Genomic DNA, 24,991 nt, shown 5'->3' with positions numbered 1-24,991 from the left:
TGCCTGAGTGAGACTGGATGGGGTCCAGTGGGTAGTAACTAAATGATCTGCTGGATATTCTCTGAGGAGAAGGCCTGCCTTTGTTATTCCGGACCTCTGGGTTTTCCTGAGCAAATTTATAGACCTCAATTAATGAGGTTATCATAGCAGGGTTCTGGGCCTCTCTCCCTCGCCTTTATGCACACATGTACATGAAAACACATGAACACACACACACACACAAACCTCTGAGGCTACACACTTCTTTGGAGTGCTGCATCTTGAGTGCAGTGACATGTCACATGCCATATCCTGTAAAATAAAGGTCTTCATGTTAAGAAGTGTTTGCGTGTGAAGTGTGAGTGCCGGCTAGTGCACGTGTGTTAGTGTGTTAAGTGTGTTCCGTGGCTTGTTCTTGTCCTCCTGGGTAGCCAGCTGTCTTTCTGATTACCAATCGTCCTCCAGGTGTTGAGGCCACCAGCTGCAGATGATAGAGTGTTGACGGTGTGTTGAGCGGTGGAGAAAAAGAGGAGAGAATGGAGTAGAGAAGAGAAAGAGAGAATAACTGGTTCTGCAGATATTTGGAACGTGTTCAGACGAGCTGACAGGTTGAGAGTATGAACGGCAGTCGAGGGACTTTTTTTTTTTTAAGGTGGCAGTGATTGTTCTGCAACTGACTTTGAAACAGGCTCCGGGGTAAAGTTTTGCCTAGGTACAGATCTAGGATCAGCATGCCCTCCTCCATACCTATCCTTAACCATTAGTGAGGGAAATGCAAAACTGACCCAAGATAAGTGACTAGGAACAACTTCACCCTATTCCATGAAACAGAGCTATGAGTTGGATGGTTCTAGCTATGTTTTCTGCTGAGTATTTGTTAAGTAGATTAAGATCTTCTTAGAACACAAGGGCTCTGGGTTGTTCTTGTTGGAATTGCTCTAAATTGTGCCCTCAGAGAAAATAAGTTGGTTCTAAGAGAAAATCAAGCCATGAATAAAATATAATGTATGTATTTGCTTCTTTCCTTCATTGTTCTTAATTAGCTTGAAATGGTAAAATCACAGGCATGTTTGTTTCTACCTGTTTACACATTGCTCTTAGTTTCAGTATAAAGTTTACTTTGATCATGTCAGTTGGAGGTTGGTTGTGTGTGTGTGTGTGTGTGTGTGTGTGTATTCCATGATTGGCTACATGCATCCTCCTTCATCGTCTCTCTCTCTCTCCTCTCTCTCTTCCTCTGTCAGTTCAGTTCCCGTTCTCTCTGTTAATCAGTCATTTATTCATTATAATTTCCTGCACCTAATTAGGACCAACCCGTGTCATCTCAGCTCAGGGTCCTGTTCATTAGGACACCATCAAGCAAGGTCTTATAATGTTTTGCAACGGAAAGCGAAAATGAGCGGTCCCATTCAAGTCCAGGTAGTCTCTCCCTGTTTTTTCCTATTAGGTGCCTAATGAACATGGCGCTGGTCTGTCCTGTTCCCTTCCTCTCACCCCTGCTGGTCCTTGAAGCTTTAAGGCAGCAGCTCCTGCTTTGATGTATTTACTTGTTGCCGTGGTGCCACAAACCCAGGTAATTAGGGATGCGTGTGGATCAATTAAGGTTGACCCTAGTAACTCGCAGTAACCGGCAGAGCCACAGGCAGGAGAAAAGGCTCTTTAGAAGCTAAGTAGTCAGTGATCGCACGGCTAGTTGGTCCATTTCCACTGATGTGTGAGAGCAGTGTCGGGCAGTGACTCTTCGCTGTGTCCCAAATGGCATTTTATTCACTATGTAGTGAATTACTTTTGACCAGGGCCCATAGAGTTCTGGTCAAAATTAGTAAACCATATAGGGAATAGGGTGCCACCTCCTTCTCCCTCCAGGTTTATGAGGACAAAGTGACCTACCTCGGCGGCCTCAACAATAATCACGTTACGACAAGGCTTAACAAACTTCCAACTTCAAAGCTGCATTCAATAATCTTAATGTTGCATGTGTTGCTGGGTTTGTGTGCATACAGTGTGTGTTGTCATTTATGTGCTGCCGTGTGTGCACCATTACGTTACACTGCCTCTCATGTCCCACATAAAGGCTCTCTGTTGGATAGGCAGCAGGTATAGAAGCACATAGCTATGAATGGAGACGTTAGATAAACAACTAGAAGAAGTGTAATTTATTAACAATGCTCTGACATTTTGTTTTTAGGGGCACACACTGAGCGAATCCTAATTATACACACAGAACCTAATGAGATATTTCTCATTACAATCAAAACAATAGCAGATTAAGTGGCAATTCTGTGTGGCCTGGGTGGACTAGTGGTCAGTGTCAGAGTGGGTTCGAATCCAACCCACTACCTACGTTACACTCTTCTCCTATCTCTTCTCTGTTCAATGAAGAATACTCAAATCACACCATGACCAAATGTATACATGGCATAAAGGCAATTAAGTGTGCAAGATATGACCATGTAATTATAAATATACTGTCCGTATGTGTATACATTTGTAATATCAATGTAATGATGTGATTGTTTGTTTAAATTATCTATTGTTTTTGCTCTTTTTCAGGCGACGTTCATGAATCCAAAACCGACCCACAAGTGAGCTGAAGGTGTTGAAGTCTCTCTAGTGCTGTAAGTGTTAAGGCTATTCTAACTTCTACTCTGTAAGACATTATTTTATAGCGATAGTTCACTTTTTTTTAAAGTTAAGCTTATTCTGGATATTGTAGAATAACCAGCTAATGAATTTAATAAACGGTTTGGAGGAATTGACAAGGCCAAGGTTGAAAAAAAGCAGAAAATGTTAAAACGTGTACTTTCACTTTAAAGCATGGAATTCATGGTGCATATGTTATGTAAAAAAAAGGAAAGTACCTGTCTTGTATGAATGGTCATGTCAGTGGTGCACACGCCTTTTTATTTCTGCGTGTTGTCACATTTCTGGTGAACAAACTGTACCTGACTTTGTACGTGTCCGTTAGTTCGCCTTCATCGTTCATACAGAGTGCTTTTGATAGCAAACAACCACTCTGGTCAGGGTGTTTCTCTGTATTCGCTCTATAGGAGCTTTCAGTACAGTGTAGAAAGGCTTCTTTTAAAGACATACAGGCAGGCAACACTCCAGGAACCTGTCAGCTCTACGCTACAGTATGCCTTTAAATGGACTTTCTGTCTACGTTACAGTATGCCTTTAAATTGACTTTCTGTCTACCCGACAGTATGCCTTTTAATTGACTTTCTCTCTGTCTACGTTACAGTATGGCTTTTAATTGACTTTCTCTCTGTCTACATTACAATATGCCTTTTAATTGACTTTCTCTCTGGCTACGTTACATTATCCTTTTAATGGACTTTCTCTCTTTTCGTAATAAAGATATACATTGGGGAAAAAAAGTATTTAGTCAGCCACCAATTGTGCAAGTTCTCCCACTTAAAAAGATGAGAGAGGCCTGTAATTTTCATCATAGGTACACATCAACTATGACAGACAAAATGAGAAAAAAAATCACATTGTAGGATTTTTAATGAATTTATTAGCAAATTATGGTGGAAAATAAGTATTTGGTCACCTACAAACAAGCAAGATTTCTGGCTCTCACAGACCTGTAACTTCTTCTTTAAGAGGCTCCTCTGTCCTCCACTCGTTACCTGTATTAATGGCACCTGTTTGAACTTGTTATCAGTATAAAAGACACCTGTCCACAACCTCAAACAGTCACACTCCAAACTCCACTATGGCCAAGACCAAAGAGCTGTCAAAGGACACCAGAAACAAAATTGTAGACCTGCACCAGGCTGGGAAGACTGAATCTGCAATAGGTAAGCAGCTTGGTTTGAAGAAATCAACTGTGGGAGCAATTATTAGGAAATGGAAGACCACTGATAATCTCCCTCGATCTGGGGCTCCACGCAAGATCTCACCCCGTGGGGTCAAAATGATCACAAGAACGGTGAGCAAAATCCCAGAACCACACGGGGGGACCTAGTGAATGACCTGCAGAGAGCTGGGACCAAAGTAACAAAGCCTACCATCAGTAACACACTACGCCGCCAGGGACTCAAATCCTGCAGTGCCAGACGTGTCCCCCTGCTTAAGCCAGTACATGTCCAGGCCCGTCTGAAGTTTGCTAGAGTGCATTTGGATGATCCAGAAGAAGATTGGGAGAATGTCATATGGTCAGATGAAACCAAAATAGAACATTTTGGTAAAAACTCAACTCGTCGTGTTTGGAGGACAAAGAATGCTGAGTTGCATCCAAAGAACACCATACCTACTGTGAAGCATGGGGGTGGAAACATCATGCTTTGGGGCTTTTTGTCTGCAAAGGGACCAGGACGACTGATCCATGTAAAGGAAAGAATGAATGGGGCCATGTATCGTGAGATTTTGAGTGAAAACCTCCATCCATCAGCAAGGGCATTGAAGATGAAACGTGGCTGGGTCTTTCAGCATGCCAATGATCCCAAACACACCACCCGGGCAACGAAGGAGTGGCTTCGTAAGTAGCATTTCAAGGTCCTGGAGTGGCCTAGCCAGTCTCCAGATCTCAACCCCATAGAAAATCTTTGGAGGGAGTTGAAAGTCTGTGTTGCCCAGCGACAGCCCCAAAACATCACTGCTCTAGAGGAGATCTGCATGGAGGAATGGGCCAAAATACCAGCAACAGTGTGTGAAAACCTTGTGAAGACTTACAGAAAACGTTTGACCTGTGTCATTGCCAACAAAGTGTATATAACAAAGTATTGAGAAACTTTTGTTATTGACCAAATACTTATTTTCCACCATAATTTGCAAATAAATTTATTAAAAATCCTACAATGTGATTTTCTGGAAAAAAAAATCTCATTTTGTCTGTCATAGTTGACGTGTACCTATGATGAAAATTACAGGCCTCTCTCATCTTTTTAAGTGGGAGAACTTGCACAATTGGTGGCTGACTAAATACTTGTTTCCCCCACTGTATCTAGACTCAAATGTCACTGTAGGTACACAAGCCTAAAATTAAGCCGTCAATATTGAAGTCCTATAGATTGAAATGGTTTTACCAACGAGAGAAATATATCAAATGTAGAGCTGGGAAAAGTTAAAGAAAAGGCCATATGGTTCATCCCAGTTTTAAAGTAATAATAGTTGTCTTCTTTGTGGCCCTGGTGCCATGTCAGAGGGGGAGGGACTTTACGCTATAGGTCATCAGTTAGCTGATCCTCATTGGCCTCTAGCCCTCATCGTGGGAAGGCTTTAATGATTTACTGTTTGGGGATAGGCTACACGTGTCCACTTTGTTGGCCAGGGCAGGGAGGTCTGTTTCAAAGTCTTTGTTGTTTACGAGGTGTGCACTCCATACTACTTAACTCATTAATTGAAATCACTTAAATAAAGCTAAAGTCAACTCTATTTCTTCCAATTTGGCTGCAGAGCCCGTGTCACTATCCCACCCAAGGTCCATATGGTTCTGTTTTGAACGCGCTCATTGGTTGCAGATGGCGAGCCTATAGGTTGGGCCTGGGATGTGGTTCCTCAGAGCCAGCGAGAGAATCCACCAGCCTCATCCCACAGCGTCTTCGCAAAACCACCAGCTCTATCCCTCTTTCACTTATATTAGCCTTGAAATGGGGCCTGTTCTAAATATGATCTCCTTCTAGTTTATCCCTCTGGTTATGTAGGAGTGGAGAGAAGAAAGGAGCCACGCGGCTTAGTCACTTTTTCCCTCTCTCGGCCTCCAAACCACAAGCGAGGGCAGCTTCCTCGGGATGAGTTCTTTTGTCTCTTCTATTACCACTGTGGCTTTAAGGAGATCCTCCTTCCATGAGGTCATGCAGTGAGACCGTCTCTGATACAAGGAGAGAGGGAGAGAAAGAGGGAGAGATAGAAAGAAAGGGAGGTGGGGGGAGAGAGAAAGAGTAATAGTGGAGTGGAGAGTTGGAGGCCTCTGTTTCTTACACTACAGAGTAAAGATGTACTGTGAGTGTTCGTGGCACGAAGTATGTTGTGGTGCTCACTGCCATGTCAATCATCATCATCATAGTCATTATCATCACCGTCGTCGTCATCATCATCATCACCATCATCATCATCATCACCATCGTCAACATTGTCATAATTGTCATAATCATCAACATCATCATCATCATCATCATCATCATTCCTATCCTCAATCATGACTGACATCCTTCAAACACCTGATTTTGATTTTCCCATGATGTCAATCAAAGAGGCACTGAGTTTGAAGGTAGGCCTTGAAATACATCCATAGGGACACCTCCAATTGACTCAAATGATGTCAATTAGCCTATCAGAAGCTTCTAAAGCCATGACATCATTTTCTGGCATTTTCCAAGCTGTTTAAAGGCACAGTCAACTTCTGACCCACTGGAATTGTGATACAGTGAATTATAAGTGAAATAATCTGTCTGTAAACAATTGTTGGAAAAATTACTTGTGTCATGCACAAAGTAGATGTCCTAACCGACTTGCCAAAACTATAGTTCGTTAACAAGAAATGTATGGAGTGGTTGAAAAACGAGTTTTAATGACTCCAACCTTAGTGTATGTAAACTTCCGACTTCAACTATATATATATATATATATATATATATATATATATATATATATATATTTATTTATAAACTGGGTGCTTCGAGCCTTGAATGCTGATTGGCTGACAGCCGTGGTATATCAGACTGTATACCACAGGTATGACAAAATATTTATTGTTACTGCTCTAATTACGTTGGTAACCAGTTTATAATAGCAATAAGGCACCTCTGGGATTTGTGGCTCAATCAGTTATAGAACCAAGTGCTCTATATGGCAGCGAAGTATGGGGTCCGCTCTCTAATAATGAATTTCTCTCTGTCTCTCTCTCTCTCTCTCTGTCTCTCTCTCTCTGTCTCTCTCTGTGTCTCTCTCTCTCTCTCTCTCTCTCTCTCTCTCTCTCTCTCTCTCGTCTCTGTCTCTCTGTCTCTCTGTCTCTCTCTCTCTCTCTGTCTCTCTCTCTGTGTCTCTCTCTCTCTCTCTGTCTCTCTCTCTCTCTGTCTCTCTCTCTCTGTCTCTCTCTCTCTGTCTCTCTCTCTGTGTCTCTCTCTCTCTCTCTCTCTCTCTCTCTCTCTCTCTCTCTCTCTGTCTCTCTCTCGCTCTCTCGCTCTCTCTCTCTGTCTCTCTCTCTCTCGTCCTTTTTTGTCTCCCTCTCTCTATATCTCTCGTCATTTTTATCTTTGTACTGTGTCATCAAATACTTTGTGAAAAGTCTGTCCCTCTCTATCCCCCTTCATGTTTTACCTTTGCATTTTGCTGACTGTTAATCATGCGGGTCCTTGCTCTTTAGCCCTGATGCAGTGAAAATAGAGTAATCTAAGGACAGAAAAGGAATATACTGTAGCTATTTGGTTAACTATTTAGCAGTTTTATGGCTAGGGGGTAGAAGCTGTTCAGGAGCCTTTTGGTCCCAAACTTAGCGCTCTGGTACGGCTTGCCGTGCGGTAGCAGAGAGAGCAGTCTATGACTTGGGTGACTGGAGTCTTTGACAATTTTTAGGGCCTTCCTCTGACACCCCCTTGTATAGAGGTCCTGGATGGCAGGGAACTCAGCCCCAGTGATGTACTGGGCCTTATGCACTACCCTCTGTAGCGCCTTGGGGTCAGATACCAAGCAGTTGCCATACCAAGTGGTGGTGCAGCCAGTCAAGATGCTCTCAATGGTGCAGCTGTATAACTTTTTGAGGATCTGAGGGCTCATGCCAAAATCGTTTCAGCCTCCTGAGGGGGAAGAGGCGTTGTCGTGCCCTGTTCATAACTGTGTTGGTGTGTTTGGACCATGATAGGTCCTTAGTGATGTAGACACAGAGGAACTAGAAGCTTTCAACCCGCTCCACTACAGCCCTGTCGATGTGAATGGGGGCGTGTTCGGCCCTCCGTTTCCTGTAGTCCACAATCATCTCCTTTGTCTTGATAACATTGAGGGAGAGGTTGTTGTCCTGGCACCCCACTGCCAGGTCTCTGACCTCCTCCCTATAGGCTGTCTCATCGTTATCTGTGGTCAGTCCTACCACTGTTGTGTTGTCAGAAAACGTAATGATGGTGTTGGAGTCGTGCTTTGCCACGCAGTCGTGGGTGAACAGGGAGTACAGGAGGGGACAAAGCACACAGCCCTGAGGCACCACAGTGTTGGGGGTCAGCGTGGCGGATGTGTTGTTGCCTACCCTCACCACCTGGGGGCGTCCCGTCAGGAAGTCCAGGATCCAGATGTCAGAGTGAGGTGTTCAGTCCCAGGGACCTTAGCTTAGTGATTAGCTTGGAGGGCACTATGGTGTTGAACGCTGCTGAGCTGAAGTCAATGAACAGCATTCTCACAGTTGGGAAAGGGCAGTGTGGAGTGCAATAGAGATTCCATCATCTGTGGATCTGTTTGTGCAGTATGCGAATTGGAGTGGGTCCAGGGTTTCTGGGATGATGATGTTGATGTGAGCCATGACCAGCCTTTCAAAGCATTTATTGGCTACAGATGTGAGTGCTACGGTGTGGTAGTCATTTAGACAGGTTACCTTGGCGTTCTTGGGCACAGGGACTATGGTGGTCTGCTTGAAACATGTAGGTATTACAGACAGGGTCAGGGAGAGGTTGAACATGTTAGTGAACACAGTGTAGTCATTGTGTGCTATGAATATGAGACCAAATACTTAACTTTTTACTACTTTAATACACATACAGTATAAGTGAATTTGTCCCAATACTTTTGGTCCCCTAAAATGTACAAAAAGTGCTGTCATTTCTAAACGGTTCACCTGATATGGATGAAAATAACCTAAAATTAAAGCTGACCGTCTGCACTTTAACCTCATAGTCACTGTATCATTTAAAATCCAAAGTGCTGGAGTACAGAGCCAAAAGAGCAAAATGTGTCACTGTCCCAATACCTTTGGAGCTCACTGTATTTATATTCTGGTCTCTGGTCTGGAAGCTAATTTCCAGTAATTCTATCCAATTTGCTATGGGGTTTTGTACCGTGTATATAAATATTGTATTCTCGACATAGCTCATTCTAATATATCTACTGCTGTACATATCATTCCTAGTATATATTTTGTAAATTCATCCGGTGTATATACGTATAGATTGCATTTGAATTACTGTTACAGTGCTATTTGGGCTATTAATTGGATTCGTTCCGACGTTTGTTAATTGTTATATTTTTTTGTATCATTTGTGTACTTGTTTGACATTTTATTGCATTGTTAGGAGCTAGAAACATAAGCATTTAGCTGCACCCGCTATAACATCTGCGAAACTGTGTACACAACCAATAAACTTTGATTTGATTTGATTTGAACAAAAAAATGTGGAAAACAGATTGGATTTGCAAGTCATCAACGTAAGGGAATTTCTTTCACCCAACTTTTAATCTAAATCCAATAACATGGTGACATTATTTATTGATTTCACGTTGAATTCACGTTAGTTGACAACTCAACCAAATGTAAGTAAAAACTAGACGTTGAACTGACGTCTGTGCCCAGTGGGATGGCTCAAGACACATATTTTACAAAGTGCAGGAGAAGGAGCATCCTCCGTATCCTCAAGTGACACCTGGGTCGTGTCCATTATGCATCAAACAGACTGAAACAGGGAGGGACTACTAGGACCTAAACAACCAATAAGCAACGCTCATTTTTGCTTTACAATGCAAAAGGTTTTGAAATGTTTTGCCCTAATGAACATGGCCTAGAGGTCTGGTAATAATAGCGCAGGGAGGGATGACCTCTTTCAAAGCCACGACTAAGTCCCCCTGGTCAGTGACTGTGTGGAACCGTCAATCCCCTAATCGTCTCCTTTGTTCTTTGTCGAACTCAGTTAACCATATGGACATACAGTATATATGGACACTGTGATCCGAGGAAAAAGTGTGTGTGTGTGTGCGAGCATGTGTGTGTGGTGCGGTGTGGTGGTGTCTGTGCTTGTTTGGTGTGTGTGTGTGTATGCCCATGTGTGTGTATGTGCGTGTGTGTGTGTGTGTGTGTGCGGGCGCCCTAGTGTAACTATGAACCAGCCATGTTCTTATATCACTGTAAAGAACGAAGTGTGTAACTAACAGTGGTCTAATGAATTTAACCTCCAACAGGATCAGAGTAGATTAAGAACAGGAAGGTTGACAAGGCAAAGAGGCTCTCGCTCTTCTTCAACCCCTCTCTTCATCACAATGGAGTTTCCACTTACTAAATTTAGACCTAACTAGTTGAACTTAACCCCCGTAATCAGTAAGTAATCCTTGCACTATTCTAATAGTTCTCTGAAATTTCACCTGACCTGTGGACGGACCATTATGGTCTTAAAGAGTAAACAACATGCTGACTGACACGCAAGGGGAAAGAGAGAGAGAGAGAGAGAGAGAGAGAGAGAGAGAGAGAGAGAGAGAGAGAGAGAGAGATAGGGGTAGAGAGGGGGGGAGAGAGAGAGAGAGAGAGCGAGAGAGAGGGAGAAGGAGAGGGAGGGAGAGAGAGAGAGAGAGAGGAGAGAGAGAGAGAGCGAGAGAGAGGGAGAAGGAGAGGGAGAGAGAGAGAGAGAGAGAGAGAGAGGGGGGGGAGGGAGAAAGAAAGACAAGTCATCAAGGGTCAAATTAGGATTTTGTAGCTGTAGGAAAGTCCCATGGTGACATTTTCCTCACCTGTGCAGTGTGCAAACGCACTGTAACATTTAAAATGGAACAAGTGAAATTCAAATATGCAGAGATTTATGTTGTAATCTTTGAAGTTTGGAATACACACGGTACACAAGCAATGCAATCGTGAGTTGCAGTATCAGATCTCCCGTTTATTTGAAACGTAAAGTTTACTCACAGCGCGTGTCGGTTTGCTAGAGGAATATCCCGCCCCCACTATATTCACTGTCTCCCTCTGTCTCCCACTGTCTCCCTTTGTCTTCCACTGTCTCCCACGGTCTCCCAACGTCTCTTACGGTCTCCCACTGTCTCCCACAGTCTACCATGGTCTCCCACTGTATGCCACTGTGTCCCATCCTATGATAGTTCCACTTTGTTCACTCCCAATGTAACCCTTGGATGCCATGTGAATACGCACTAGCAGTGACATACAGTGGGAGACCGTGGTAGACTGGGAGACAGTAGGAGACAGTGGCATACTGTGGGAGACCGCACCAAAATGTTCTCAAGTGTAATTTTCCACGAAATTTCCTCTTGGCTCACTGAGATTAGGATCTGTACTATTTCATAATAATTATTATGTTTTTATTTAAATTTTTTATCAGCTATTATGCATTTTACCACAATTTCCCAAAATGTCTCATTACCGCAACAGTCCAAAAAAGTAATAAATAAATCAATTTCTAATATTTTTTAAACATTGCTCTCATAATGAAAAGGCCTGAGTTAAACATAACAGTGAAAATAAAAATATTTTAAAGGATAAAATAAATCATAAAATTAAAATCGGACCTTTTCCCAATTTGAGCTGTTTACCTGTTTCGGTAATGAGAAGGCCAAGTGGGGTAACCAGGGTGTTTGAGAATAAGAACCTCATTCTGAAGGCATATAAGAGAATATATTAATTTAACTTAGGACTACTCCCATAGATTATGCTTTATTGGTGAATAAAACTTTATTTAAAAACTGATTGGAGTTTTTACAGGAACTTTAAAAAGTGTTACCATAATGAGACATGTCCACAGACACTTTGTTTGTACGTAATAAATATTATAGTTTAATGTAAACTTCAACTAGTATACAATTTGTATGATTTATGGACAAACTACAGCAACATATTTTGTGTTTTATTCAAAATAAGATAGGTTTTTCTAAAGTACAATTTTATAAAATGACCTGAGAATATAATCCGGACACATTTCAGTAATGGGAATTTGGGGTGAAAATGTACAAAATTCTGGCGAAAATGTATTTAGGGCACTTTGCCAAAAACGAAACATCTTATTTCTCAGAATGATAGTTGATTTTTGCAAATGCATCATGGTTTTTGTAACTCAATTTGTTATAGACATTGTATAAACTGGTTTCATGAGAATCACCCAGTAGTTTGAGTTAATTAGTTCTCACTGGTCAAGTCACTCATATGTACACCTCGCTCACTCACCTGTTTGACACACACAACACATGCAGTTACAGAAAAGGTAGAACAATAAAAGAAGAAAGAAAATGGTAGAATGGAGGTAGAGTATGATAAATGGACTAGGATAGACAGAGCTTGGGTCCCTAACTGTACTCCCTGTTCACCCATGACTGCGTGGCCACGCTCACGCCTCCAACTCAATCGTCAAGTTTGCAGACGACACAACAGTAGTAGGCCTGATGACCAACAATGACAAGACAGCCTACAGGGAGGAGGTGAGGGACCTGGTGGAGTGGTGCCAGGAAAATAACCTCTCCCTGAACAGTTTGATGGCCTTGAGATAGAAGCTGTTTTTCATTCTCTCGGTCCCAGCTTTGATGCACCTGTACTGACCTCGCCTTCTGGATGATAGTGGGGTGAACAGGCAGTGGCTCGGGTGGTTGATGTCCTTGATGATATTTTTGGCCTTCCTGTGACATCGGGTGCTGTAGGTGTCCTGGAGGGCGGGTAGTTTGCACCTGGTAATGCGTTCGGCAGACTGCACCACCCTCTGGAGAGCCCTGCGGTTGCGGGCGGTGCAGTTGCCATACCAGGCGGTGATGCAGGATGCTCTCAATTGTGAATCTGTAAAAGTTTGAGGGTTTTAGGTGCCAAGCCACATTTCTTCAGCCTCCTGAGGTTGAAGAGGCTCTGTTGCGCCTTCTTCACCACACTGTCTGTGTGGGTGGACCATTTAAGTTTGTCAGTGATGTGTACGCCAAGGAACTTGAAGCTTTCCCACCTTCTCCACCGCGGTCCCGTCGATGTGGATAGGGGGGTGCACCCTCTGCTGTTTCCTGAAGTCCACGATCATCTCCTTTGTTTTGTTGACATTGAGTGAGAGGTTATTTTCCTGGCACCACACTCCCAGAACCCTCACCTCCTTCCTGTAGGCTGTCTCGTCATTGTTGGTAATCAAGCCTACTACTGTTGTGTCGTCTGCAAACTTGATGATTGAGTTGGAGGTGTGCTTGGCCACGCAGTCATGGGTGAACAGGGAGTACAGGAGGGGGCTGAGCACGCACTATGGTGTTGAATGCTGAGCTATTGTCAATGAACAGCATTCTTACATAGGTATTCCTCTTGTCCAGATAGGATAGGGCAGTGTGCAGTGTGATGGCGATTGCATCGTCTGTGGATCTATTGGGGCGGTAAGCAAATTGACGTGGGTCTAGGGTGACAGCTAGGGTAGAGGTGATATGATCCTTGACTAGTCTCTCAAAGCACTTCATGATGACAGAGGTGAGTGCTACGGGGCAATAGTCATTTAGTTCAGTTACCTTTGCTTTCTTGGGTACAGGAACAATGGTGGCCATCTTGAAGCATGTGTGGACAGCAGACTGGGACAGGGAGAGATTGAATATTTGGCTTGGCACCTAAAACCCTCTCACATTTTTACACATTAACAATTGAGAGCATCCTGTCGGGCTATATCACCGCCTGGTACGGCAACTGCACCGCCCACAACCGCAGGGCTCTCCAGAGGGTGGTGCAGTCTGCCAAACGCATTACCGGGTGCAAACTATCCACCCTCCAGGACAGCCAGCTGGTCTGCGCATGCTCTGAGGACGCGGCTAGGGATGCTGTCTGGGCCGGCAGCCTTGCGGGGGTTAACATGCTTAAATGTCTTACTCACAAAGCGGGCGAAGAAGGTGTTTAGCTTGTCTGGAAGTGAGACGTCGGTGTCGGCGACGTGGCTGGTTTTCCTTTTGTAGTCCGTGATTGTCTGTAGACCCTGCCACATACATCTTGTGTCTGACCCGTTGAATTGATCTATGGTAAATAGTTAATGGCCATTGGTCAGTGATACTGTACATTAACTTTGATTTATGTACAGTACCAGTCAAACGTTTGGACACACCTACTCATTCAATGGTTTTTCTTTATTTTTACTATTTTCTACAGTGTAGAATAATAGTGAAGACATCAAAACTATGGAATAACACATATGGAATCATGGAGTAACCAAAAAAGTGTTTAACAAATCGAAATATATTTTATATTTGAGATTCTTCAAATAGCCACTCTTTGCCTTGATGACAGCTTTGCACACTCTTGGCATTCTCTCAACCAGCTTCACCTGGAATGCTTTTCCAACAGTATTGAAGGAGTTCCCACATATGCTTAGCACTTGTTGGCTCCTTTTCCTTCAATCTGCCGTCCGACACATCCCAAACCATCTCAATTGGGTTGTGGTTGGGGGATTGTGGAGGCCAGGTCATCTGATGCAGCACTCAATCACTCTCCTTCTTGGTAAATTAGCCCATACACAGCCTGGAGGTGTGTTGGGTCATTGTCCTGTTGAAAAACAAATGATAGTCCCACTAAGCCCAAACCAGATTGGATGGCGTATCGCTGCAGAATGCTGTAGTAGCCATGCTGGTTAAGTGTGCCTTGAATTCCAAATACATCACAGACATAATACCATAACACCTCCTCCTCCATGCTTTACGGTGGGAAATACACATGTGGAGATCATCCGTTCACCCACACCGCGTCTCACAAAGACACGGCGGTTGGAACCAAAAATCTCCAATTTGGACTCCAGACCAAAGGACAAATTTCCACCAAATGTCCATTGCTCGTGTTTTTTGGCCCAAACAGGTCTCTTCTTCTTATTGGTGTCCTTTAGTAGTGATTTCTTTGCAGCAAATCGACAATGAAGGCCTGATTCACACAGTCCATTCTGAACAGTTGATGTTGAGATCTGTCTGTGACCTGAACTCTATGAAGCATTTATTTGGGCTGCAATTTCTGAGGCTGGTAACTCTAATGAATGTATCCTCTGCAACAGAGGTAACTCTGAGTTCCATTCCTGTGTTGGTCCTCACGAGAGCCAGTTTCATCATAGCGCTTGATGGTTTTTAAAACAGCAAATTCTTGAAATGTTCCGTATTGTCTGACCTTCATGTCTTAAAGTAATGATGGACTGTCGTTTCTCTTTGCTTATTTGAGCTGTTCTTGCCATAATATGGACTTGGTCTTTTACCAAATAGGGCTATCTTCCCTATACCCCCCCCCCCCCAAGAGTGTACAAAGCTGTCATCAATGCAAAGGGTGGCTATTTGAAGAATCTCAAAAATAAAATATATTTTTTATTTGTTTAAAAGTTTATTTGTTTAACGCTTTTTTGGTTACTACATTATTCCATATGTGTTATTTCATAGTTTTGATGTCTTCACTATTATTCTACAATGTAGAAAATAGTAAAAATAAAGAAAAACCCTTGAATGAGTAGGTATGTCAAAACTTTTGACTTGTAATGTACCTCCATCACTCAAACAAACAGTTTATGGTTTAAACCATTTAAATCCCCCCCACACACATGCGCATGCACATACACACATTTAGACGCACACACGCAACAAACACACACATTTATCCCGTTTTAAAACTCATTTCCTGCCATTCTATGTATTTTGACATGGCTTAGGCCTATGACCAGAGAAAAAAAAGTTTACAAAATATAAAACACAGGTCAGGTGTGTTCAGGATGCTTTGAATAATACATTAACACTCAAAATGCAAAAACTGTGTTACTTTGAGATTTTTTGGTGATGACATGTTAAGTATGCTAATATTTTTTTGGGGGTGGTTTGACACTTTATTCAGGCATTAAGGAAATTAGATGGGGAGACAGGCAAATGGGAGAAACAGTGAGAAGGTTGGAATTAGGGATTGATCCCTGTTCTCTTGTGGAAAATTGTATGCAGAACGTGCCGGAGAGCGTTACCACTACACCAAGGCTCTGCACAGGAAACACTAACATTAATGGTTGATGGCAGTGGGAAAGCAAATCATAGATTGCAGTCATTTTATCCATAGACTGCTTTCAAGTTAGGGATACAAACATTTTAGATTTAGTAATTTGTGTGAACTATCTCTTTAATATAGGGCTGGAAGAAGCTCTTGCTTGCTCTCCGGGAGGGTTGGCCACCCCTGAGCTATGTTTCCCAAGTGCTGGGTGTTTGAAAATGTTATTGATATAACAATGCATCACTTATGTCTCTACTCCATCACCTATGTCTCTACTGCATCAACTATGTCTCTACTGCATCACCTATGTCTCTACTGCATCACCTATGTCTCTACTGCATCACCTATGCCTCTACTGCATCACCTATGCCTCTACTGCATCACCTGGGTGTTGGTAAACCATGGGGGTTGTTTGCATTTGAAATTAGGAAAGGTGTTAAACAATGTAAGTTGTAATAAATTTACTTGCAAAAAAAGCAGAGAACCATTTACACAGCCCAATACCTGCATTTTCGTTACAGGGCCTGGGAAAATGCAGGAATCATGACTAGGTCTTTAGGTGGCTTTTATTTCCATGTTTTTTACCCCCTACCTCTTTCAGATATACGAAAAAGCTGGTATAAAAATGCAGGCATGGTAAATAAGTGGGATTTTGGTCTGTGTATGAAAGGGTTATTAGCCTGGTTTTGGATTCCTCCCTGACAAAGATGGCTGCCATTTTCGCACCATTATGGAACTTTGAGGGTTTATGACATAGCTCTTCTAGTAATTTAATAGGATCTCTATGGGTGTTACTCAATACACAAAAGTCCTCGAGTATATCCTGATGTCGATGGTGATTTGAGGTCTTAGCCACATGTGAATAAAAAGGCTACGGTTAGCCAGATTAGCGCCTGTGGCTGTATGAGTTAAACGAAGGTCTTCTGTGCTCTGTACAATGTACAGCATGTCTGCGGCTACAGGGGACAATGGCTACCTTGTGTAGGAGCCAGGGTGACGGCCTGCCATCTCACTCTTACACCTCTCAATGCCAGGGAGGTTTTAAGTCTGTGTGTGTGTGTGTTGTATTTAAGGGCGTCTGTCTGTCTGTCTGGTCTGTCTGGTCTGTCTGGTCTGGTCTGGTCTGGTCTGTCTGGTCTGGTCTGGTCTGGTCTGGTCTGGTCTGGTCTGGTCTGGTCTGGTCTGGTCTGGTCTGTCTGGTCTGGTCTGGTCTGGTCTGGTCTGGTCTGGTCTGGTCTGTCTGGTCTGGTCTGGTCTGGTCTGGTCTGTCTGGTCTGGTCTGGTCTGTCTGGTCTGTCTGGTCTGGTCTGTCTGGTCTGGTCTGGTCTGGTCTGGTCTGTCTGGTCTGGTCTGGTCTGGTCTGGTCTGGTCTGTCTGGTCTGGTCTGGTCTGGTCTGTCTGGTCTGTCTGGTCTGGTCTGTCTGGTCTGGTCTGGTCTGGTCTGGTCTGTCTGGTCTGGTCTGGTCTGGTCTGGTCTGTCTGGTCTGGTCTGGTCTGGTCTGGTCTGGTCTGTCTGGTCTGTCTGGTCTGTCTGGTCTGTCTGGTCTGTCTGGTCTGGTCTGGTCTGGTCTGTCTGTCTGTCTGGTCTGTCTGTCTGGTCTGGTCTGTCTGGTCTGGTCTGTCTGGTCTGGTCTGTCTGGTCTGGTCTGGTCTGGTCTGGTCTGGTCTGTCTGGTCTGGTCTGGTCTGTCTGTCTGTCTGGTCTGTCTGGTCTGGTCTGGTCTGTCTGGTCTGGTCTGTCTGGTCTGTCTGGTCTGTCTGGTCTGTCTGGTCTGGTCTGGTCTGGTCTGTCTGTCTGTCTGGTCTGTCTGGTCTGTCTGGTCTGGTCTGTCTGGTCTGGTCTGTCTGGTCTGGTCTGTCTGGTCTGTCTGGTCTGGTCTGGTCTGTCTGGTCTGGTCTGTCTGGTCTGGTCTGGTCTGGTCTGGTCTGTCTGGTCTGTCTGGTCTGGTCTGGTCTGGTCTGTCTGGTTTGTCTGTCTGTCCGGTCTGTCTGTCTGGTCTGTCTGTCTGGTTTGTCTGATCAGTCTGTCTGTCTGTCTGTCTGTCTGTCTGGTCTGTCTGTCTGGTCTGTCTGTCTGGTCTGTCTGGTCTGTCTGGTCTGTCTGTCTGGTTTGTCTGTCTGGTTTGTCTGGTCTGTCTGGTCTGTCTGTCTGGTCTGTCTGGCTTGTCTGTCTGGTCTGTCTGTCTGGTCTGTCTGTCTGTCTGCTCTGTCTGGTCTGTCTGTCTGGTCTGGTCCGTCTGGTCTGGTCTGTCTGGTCTGTCTGTCTGGTTTGTCTGTCTGTCTGTCTGTCTGTCTGTCTGTCTGTCTGGTTTGTCTGTCTGGTCTGTCTGTCTGGTCTGTCTGTCTGTCTGGTTTGTCTGTATGTCTGTCTGTCTGTCTGGTCTGGTCTGTCTGGTCTGTCTTGTCTGTCTGGTCTGTCTGACTGTCTGTCTGTCTGTCTGTCTGTCTGTCTGGTTTGTCGGGTCTGTCGCGTCTGTCTGTATGTCATGTCTGGTCTGTCTGTATGTCATGTCTGTCTGTCTCTCTGTCTGTCTGTCTGTCTGTCTGTCTGTCTGTCTGTCTGTCTGTCTGTCTGTCTGTCTGTCTGTCATGTCTGGTCTGTCTGGTCAGTACTGTATGTCTATGCTAACAAATCTAAATGTGTGTCTGTGCAGGCCTTTGCCCGATCCTCCATAATTAACCTTTAACGTGCCCCACACAGACAGACAGACAGTGTGGTGCAGGCCAGGGCAGCAGTGGGGGACGGAGGCCATACAATGTCCTGGCCTGGCAGGGGGATACCTTGGAGGATTAGCTTGCATTCTGACAGCTGGCCATGCCAAGGGGACACTGCTGACGTGCCTGCAACCCAACAACAACTGTTCTGGGAGGGGAGAGAACTAGAGTTTCAGGGGCTAAGAGTGCTTCTCTCAGTGCTACCTCAGACTTCCCTGATCTGCCTTTCCTCCTCCGCTGCCCTCCAGTCCTCCAAGCATTATTTAACTCTGCTTACACCAGTTACTCCTGCTCTCTCCATCTACGTTTTAGTCTGTGACTCGTGATTAAGAGGGAAGAAAGTAAGAAAGTGTGTGAGACTCCTCTTCTTGGTAGAAAGCAGTGCAGTTTTCTATTGCTACTGTATGGGCCTGTATTCAATCAGAGTGCTGATTTCGGATCATTTTTAGTCTTTTAAATCATAACAAAAAAGAGATGAGACCTGATCCTAGATCAGCACTCTTACTCTGAGACACTTTATGAATATACGCCCTGATTTCTACCCCTAGTATGCATTCATTTATCTTGGCCTGTCAGACGGGTTGTGTAGCAAGGTACTTTAAACACGCATCAGTCTCCCCAATGTCTCTCCATTGTGTATCGTATTCCCTGAAAAGCCTTCTCGTGTGTAAACTATTCATTCTCAAACTAAGTTCATTATTTACTGTCTAAAAACTAGAACAAATGTACAATGTCTCGAATCGGAGACCGTCTGCGGACGTTATGCTTTCATGCCATTCAATAATTTAATGAAGATTTTTTTTTGTTTATCTCCTGTTAGAAAGCAGTTTTGTGGTGAATAATACAGCTGTTTGATGCAAACAAACATTCAAATGGTGCTGTTTTTTTCCGGTGACAAACAACGCGTGCTTTGAGCTTTGAGATGGGAGACAGCCTGGGACTACAATGGAGTTGTATTCCCAGTCCAGTGAAGACTTGTTGTCAGTCTTAATCTAGGATTACGCCTCTAGAGCTATCTAAAAGCCACCTGTTTGTAAGCTTGTAACATGGATTTGGCATTGATAGGATTTGACCCTAGGTACAGTCCCTTCAGAAAGTATTCATACCCCTTGACTCATTCCACATGTTGTTGTGTTACAGCCTGACTTCAAAATGGATTAAATATATATTTTTGCTCATCCATCTACACACAATACTCCATAATGACAAAGTGAAAACTTGTTTTTAGAAATGTTTAGAAATGTATTAAAAATGAAATATCTCATTCAAATAAGTATTCAAACCCCTGAGTCAATATTTTGTAGAAGCACCTTTGGAGCTGTGTGTTTTTCTGTGTACGTGTCTATGACCTGGATTGTACAATATTTGCCCATTATTCTTTTTTAAATTCTTAAAGTTGGTTGTTGATCATTGCTAGACAGCAAGTCTTGCCATAGATTTTCATGCTGATTTAAGTCAAAACTGTAACTAGCCACTCAGGAACATTCAATGTCGTCTTGGTAAGAAACTCCAGTGATTTGGCCTTGTGTTTTAGGTTATTGTCCTGCTGAAAGGTGAACTTGTCTCCCTGTGTCTGTTGGAAAGCAGACTGAACCAGGTTTTCCTCTAGGATTTTGCCTTTGCTTATAGCTGTATTCCGTTTGTTTTTATCCTAAGAAACTCCCTAGTCCTTGTCGATGACAAGCATACCCATAACATGATGCAGCCATCCCCATGTTTGAAAATATGAAGAGTGGTACTCAGTGATGTGTTGTATTGGTTTTGCCCCAAACTTAATGCTTTGTATTCAGGACAAAAAGTACATTTCTTTGGCAATTTTTTTTTTGCAGTATTATTTTAGTGTCTTGTTGCAAACAGGATGCATGTTTTGGAATATTTGTATTCTGTACAGGCTTCCTTCTTTTCACTCTGTCATGTAGGTTAGTATTGTGGAATAACTACAATGTTGTTGATCCATCCTCAGTTTTCTCCTATCACAGCCATTAAATGTTGTAACTGTTTTAAAATCACCATTGGCCTCATGGTCAAATCCCTGAGCAGTTTCCTTCCTCTCTGGCAACTGAGTTAGGAAGGATGCCTGTATCTTTAACTTTTCTTTTTAAACATCTACCAATAGGTGCCTTTCTTTGTGAGTTATTGAAAAACCTCCCTGGTCTTCGTGGTTGAATCTGTGCTTGAAATTCACTACTCGATTGAGGGACCTTAAAATGTATGTGTGGGGTACAGAGATGGGGTAGTCATTCAAAATTAATGTTAACCACTATTATTGAACACGGAATGAATCCATGCAACTTATGATGGGAGTTGTGAAGCACATATTTACTCCTGAACTTACTGTATTTAAGCTTGCCATAACAAAGGGATTGAATACTTATTGACTCAAGACAACAAAATTCCACTTTGACATTATGGGGTATTGTGTGTAGATCAGTGACACACAACATTTAATACATGTTTAATTCAGGCTGTAACACAACAAAAATTTGGAAAAAGTAAAGGGTTGTGAATTCTTTAAAAACCTGCTGTATGTAAAATATTGTGTGCTATAGCTTGGAAAATAAATGTGACTCTGGATGACAACATAATGATGTTTGTTTCCAACATTAGGGCTATTTTCCTAAAGAAGTTAAATCTGCTTTGTGTTTTGTTTCCTTGCCACGATACTAACGAGTATCGCCATACTGGTATCGTCCCGGCCCTATTGGGTATACCTGTCAGCAGCTGAAACCCAACAGCAGTGAGAATGGACATATTTCCACTTCAGTTATCTGTGGCCCTCTCTTGACTGAGTGGGACGTGGGCCCTCTGTGGCATTCATGTCAGCTCTACTCAATGTGTCCTGAATGATACATATGGATGTGTGTGTGTGTGTGTCTGACGAAAACAAATGCAAAATGCACCACATAGCATCTTTGACTTAGCTTCACTATGAACACTTGGTGATTGTTTTAACTTCAGGGAAGGTCTAATTATTTATTAAAGCTTACTTTGTCTAGGCTTTAGCCTCAGGGCTAATGCAGTCACTCTGAAATATGCGTGGAGGCAGCTGTTGCAGTCAGCCTGCTAGTCACTGTCTGTATTCACGCTCTCATCTCTATATCAGTCGCTAGCCCAAATTGAATTATCTAATAACACGTTTACCATCGGATCACATTACATACAGTATAGACCCAGGTTTTCTTCTAATCAAATAACCATCAGCACTTTTCAATGGATGACATTTTAGACTCTCATTTGAAAGTGTTTTTTTGCTAACACACTTGGCTTTTATATTAATATAACCTGTTTGTCTCTTTTAAATGTACATTTACATTTTGGTCATTTAGCTCCAAAAAGGTTCCTGGTTGGTCATTTAGCAGACGCTCCAAAAAGGTTCCTGTTTGGTCATTTAGCAGACGCTCCAAAAAGGTTCCTGGTTGGTCATTTAGCAGACGCTCCAAAAAGGTTCCTGGTTGGTCATTTAGCAGACGCTCCAAAAATGTTCCAGTTCAATCCCTCTAAGAAGGCTTTTGTAGTGTTGTTTGCTACACAGTGTCTGACAGACAGCAACCAGCAGCAAAGCCTGACAGGGTTATTTAAGAATGGAAAAGGGCTCTTGGCTTCGTCTATATTATTAGAGTAATAGGATTGTTTACTCCCACTGTTAAGTTAAGGTAAGTTAAGGTCGCCCAACGGGCTTAAACTTGTGTAACAAGCTTAATTGCGCCTCTGAGTGGCATTGTGTTGACCCTGGGCAGGGCACTAGGGGTCACAGGTCAGAGGTGAGAGCTGATAAGAGAGGAGGAAGCCTCTACAGGACATAAGGAACAGCTGGGTTTGTACAGTATCAGGCCCAGACCGAGCATTATGCTTCACACACAGGTCCGTACGCTCTTACACATGCACAAAGGTATGCAGAACTACACACACACACACACACACACACACACGACACACACACACACACACACACACACACACACACACACACACACACACACACACACACACACTGCTGAGCTGTATGATAAAGGTGGAGAGAAAGAGATACAGTACCAGTCAAAGGTTTGGACACATCTACTCATTCAAGGGTTTTTCTTTATTTTTACTATTTTCTACATTGTAGAATAATAGTGAAGACATCAAAACTATGAAATAACACATATAGAATAATTTACTAACCCAAAAAGTGTTAAACAAATCAAAATATATTTTATATTTGAGATTCTTCAAATAGCCACCCTTTGCCTTTATGACAACTTTGCACACTCTTGGCATTCTTTCAACCAGCTTCACCTGGAATGCTTTTCCAGCATTCTTGAAGGAGTTCCCACTTATGCTGAGCACTTGTTGGCTGCTTTTCCTTCACTCAGTGGTCCGACTCATCCCAAACCATCTAAATTGTGTTGAGGTCGGAGGATTGTGGAGGCCAGGTCATCTGATGCAGCACTCCATCACTCTCCTTCTTGGTCAAATAGCCCTTACACAGCCTGGAGGTGTGTTGGGTCATTGTCCTGTTGAAAAACAAATGATAGTCCCACTAAGCCCAAACCAGATGGGATGGCGTTTGGCTGCTGAATGCTGTGGTAGCCATGTTGGATAAGTGTGCATTGAATTCTAAATAAATCACAGACAGTGTCACCAGCAAAGCACCCCCACACCATAACACCTCCTCCTCCATGCTTTACGGTGGGAACTACTCATGCAGAGATCAACCGTTCACCCACACCGCGTCTCACAAAGACACGGCGGTTGGAACCAAAAATGTCAAATTTGGACTCCAGACCAAAGGACAAGTTTCCACCGGTCTAATGTCCATTGTTCGTGTTTCTTGGCCCAAGCAGGTCTCTTCTTCTTATTGGTGTCATTTAGTAATGGTTTCCTTGCAGCAATTTGACCATGAAGGCCTGATTCACACAGTCTCCTCTGAACAGTTGATGTTGAGATGTGTCTGTGACCTGAACTCTGTGAAGCATTTATTTGGGCTGCAATTTCTGAGGCTGGTAACTCTAATGAACTTATCCTCTGCAGCAGAGGTAACTCTGGGTCTTCCATTCCTGTGGCTGTCCTCATGAGAGACAGTTTCAATATAGCGCTTGATGGTTTTTGTGACTGCACTTGAAGAAACTTTCAAAGTTCTTGAAATTGTCCGTATTGACTGACCTTCATGTCTTAAAGTAACGATGGACTGTCATTTCTCTTTGCTTATTTGAGCTGTTTTTGCCATAATATGGGCTTGGTCTTTTGCCAAATAGTGCTATCTTCTGTATAACCACCCTACCTTGTCACAACACAACTGATTGGCTCAAACGCATTAAGAAGGAAAGAAATTCCACAAATTAACTTTTAAGAAGGCACACCTGTTAATTGAAATGCATTCCAGGTGACTACCTCATGAAGCTGGTTGAGAGAATGCCAAGCGTGTGCAAGTCTGTCATCAAGGCAAAGGGTGGCTATTTGAAGAATCTCAAATATAAAATATATTTTGATTTGTTTAACACTTTTTTGGTTACTACATCATTCCATATGTGTTATTTCATAGTTTTGATGTCTTCACTATTATTCTACAATGTAAAAAATAGTAAAAATAAAGAAAAACCCTTGAATGAGTAGGTGTGTCCAAACGTTTGACTGGTAGTGTACATGCAGAGATAGAGAGTTGATGGAATAAGATAATTTCAACGAACGAAGACTGAATGAGAGAGGGAGTGATGAGTGTTAGACTAGTTGTCTATAGACTGGGTACTGGGTGAGTGTTAGACTAGTTGTCTATAGACTGGGTACTGTGTGAGTGTTAGACTAGTTGTCTATAGACAGTGTACTGGGTGAGTGTTAGACCAGTTGTCTATAGACTGGGTACTGAGTGAGTGTTAGACTAGTTGTCTATAGACTGGGTACTGTGTGAGTGTTAGACTAGTTGTCTATAGACTGGGTACTGAGTGAGTGTTAGACTAGTTGTCTATAGACTGGGTACTGAGTGAGTGTTAGACTAGTTGTCTATAGACTGGGTACTGGGTGAGTGTTAGACTAGTTGTCTATAGACTGGGTACTGGGTGAGTGTTAGACTAGTTGTCTATAGACTGGGTACTGGGTGAGTGTTAGACTAGTTGTCTATAGACTGGGTACTGTGTGAGTGTTAGACTAGTTGTCTATAGACTGGGTACTGGGTGAGTGTTAGACTAGTTGTCTATAGACTGGGTACTGGGTGAGTGTTAGACTAGTTGTCTATAGACTGGGTACTGGGTGAGTGTTAGACTAGTTGTCTATAGACTGGGTACACTCCCAGCACAGTAGTATCATTGACTTATCCAATATCTGTATGACCTTCACATGCGATTTACATTTTATTTGGCTATTTAGCTACAGTATGAATATTTTAGCCTGAAATTAGCAAAATTACCAAAGATTACAACGTAGTATTTATCTTTCTGCTGTTTTGTGATCATAGCAAAATCCCTAAAGCGTT

General features: G+C 43.1%; 1 protein-coding gene across 4 annotated transcripts in view; it reads left to right on the top strand.

The window, feature by feature from the left end:
• LOC121540719 (transcription factor SOX-6) overlaps positions 1-24,991 on the top strand; it is a 164,448-nt gene that overhangs the window by 21,272 nt on the left and 118,185 nt on the right. For all 4 annotated transcript variants that reach the window (XM_041849764.2, XM_041849766.2, XM_041849765.2 and 1 more), the window contains exon 2: positions 2,533-2,597. The gene's annotated coding sequence lies outside the window, so the exon portion shown is untranslated. The remainder of the gene's footprint in view (positions 1-2,532; positions 2,598-24,991) is intronic.

Source organism: Coregonus clupeaformis, chromosome 26 (assembly GCF_020615455.1).
Source record: "Coregonus clupeaformis isolate EN_2021a chromosome 26, ASM2061545v1, whole genome shotgun sequence".
NCBI lineage: Eukaryota > Metazoa > Chordata > Actinopteri > Salmoniformes > Salmonidae > Coregonus > Coregonus clupeaformis.
The sequence above is the reverse complement of the archived record's forward strand: the minus strand, read 5'-3'. Positions and strand labels throughout refer to the sequence as shown.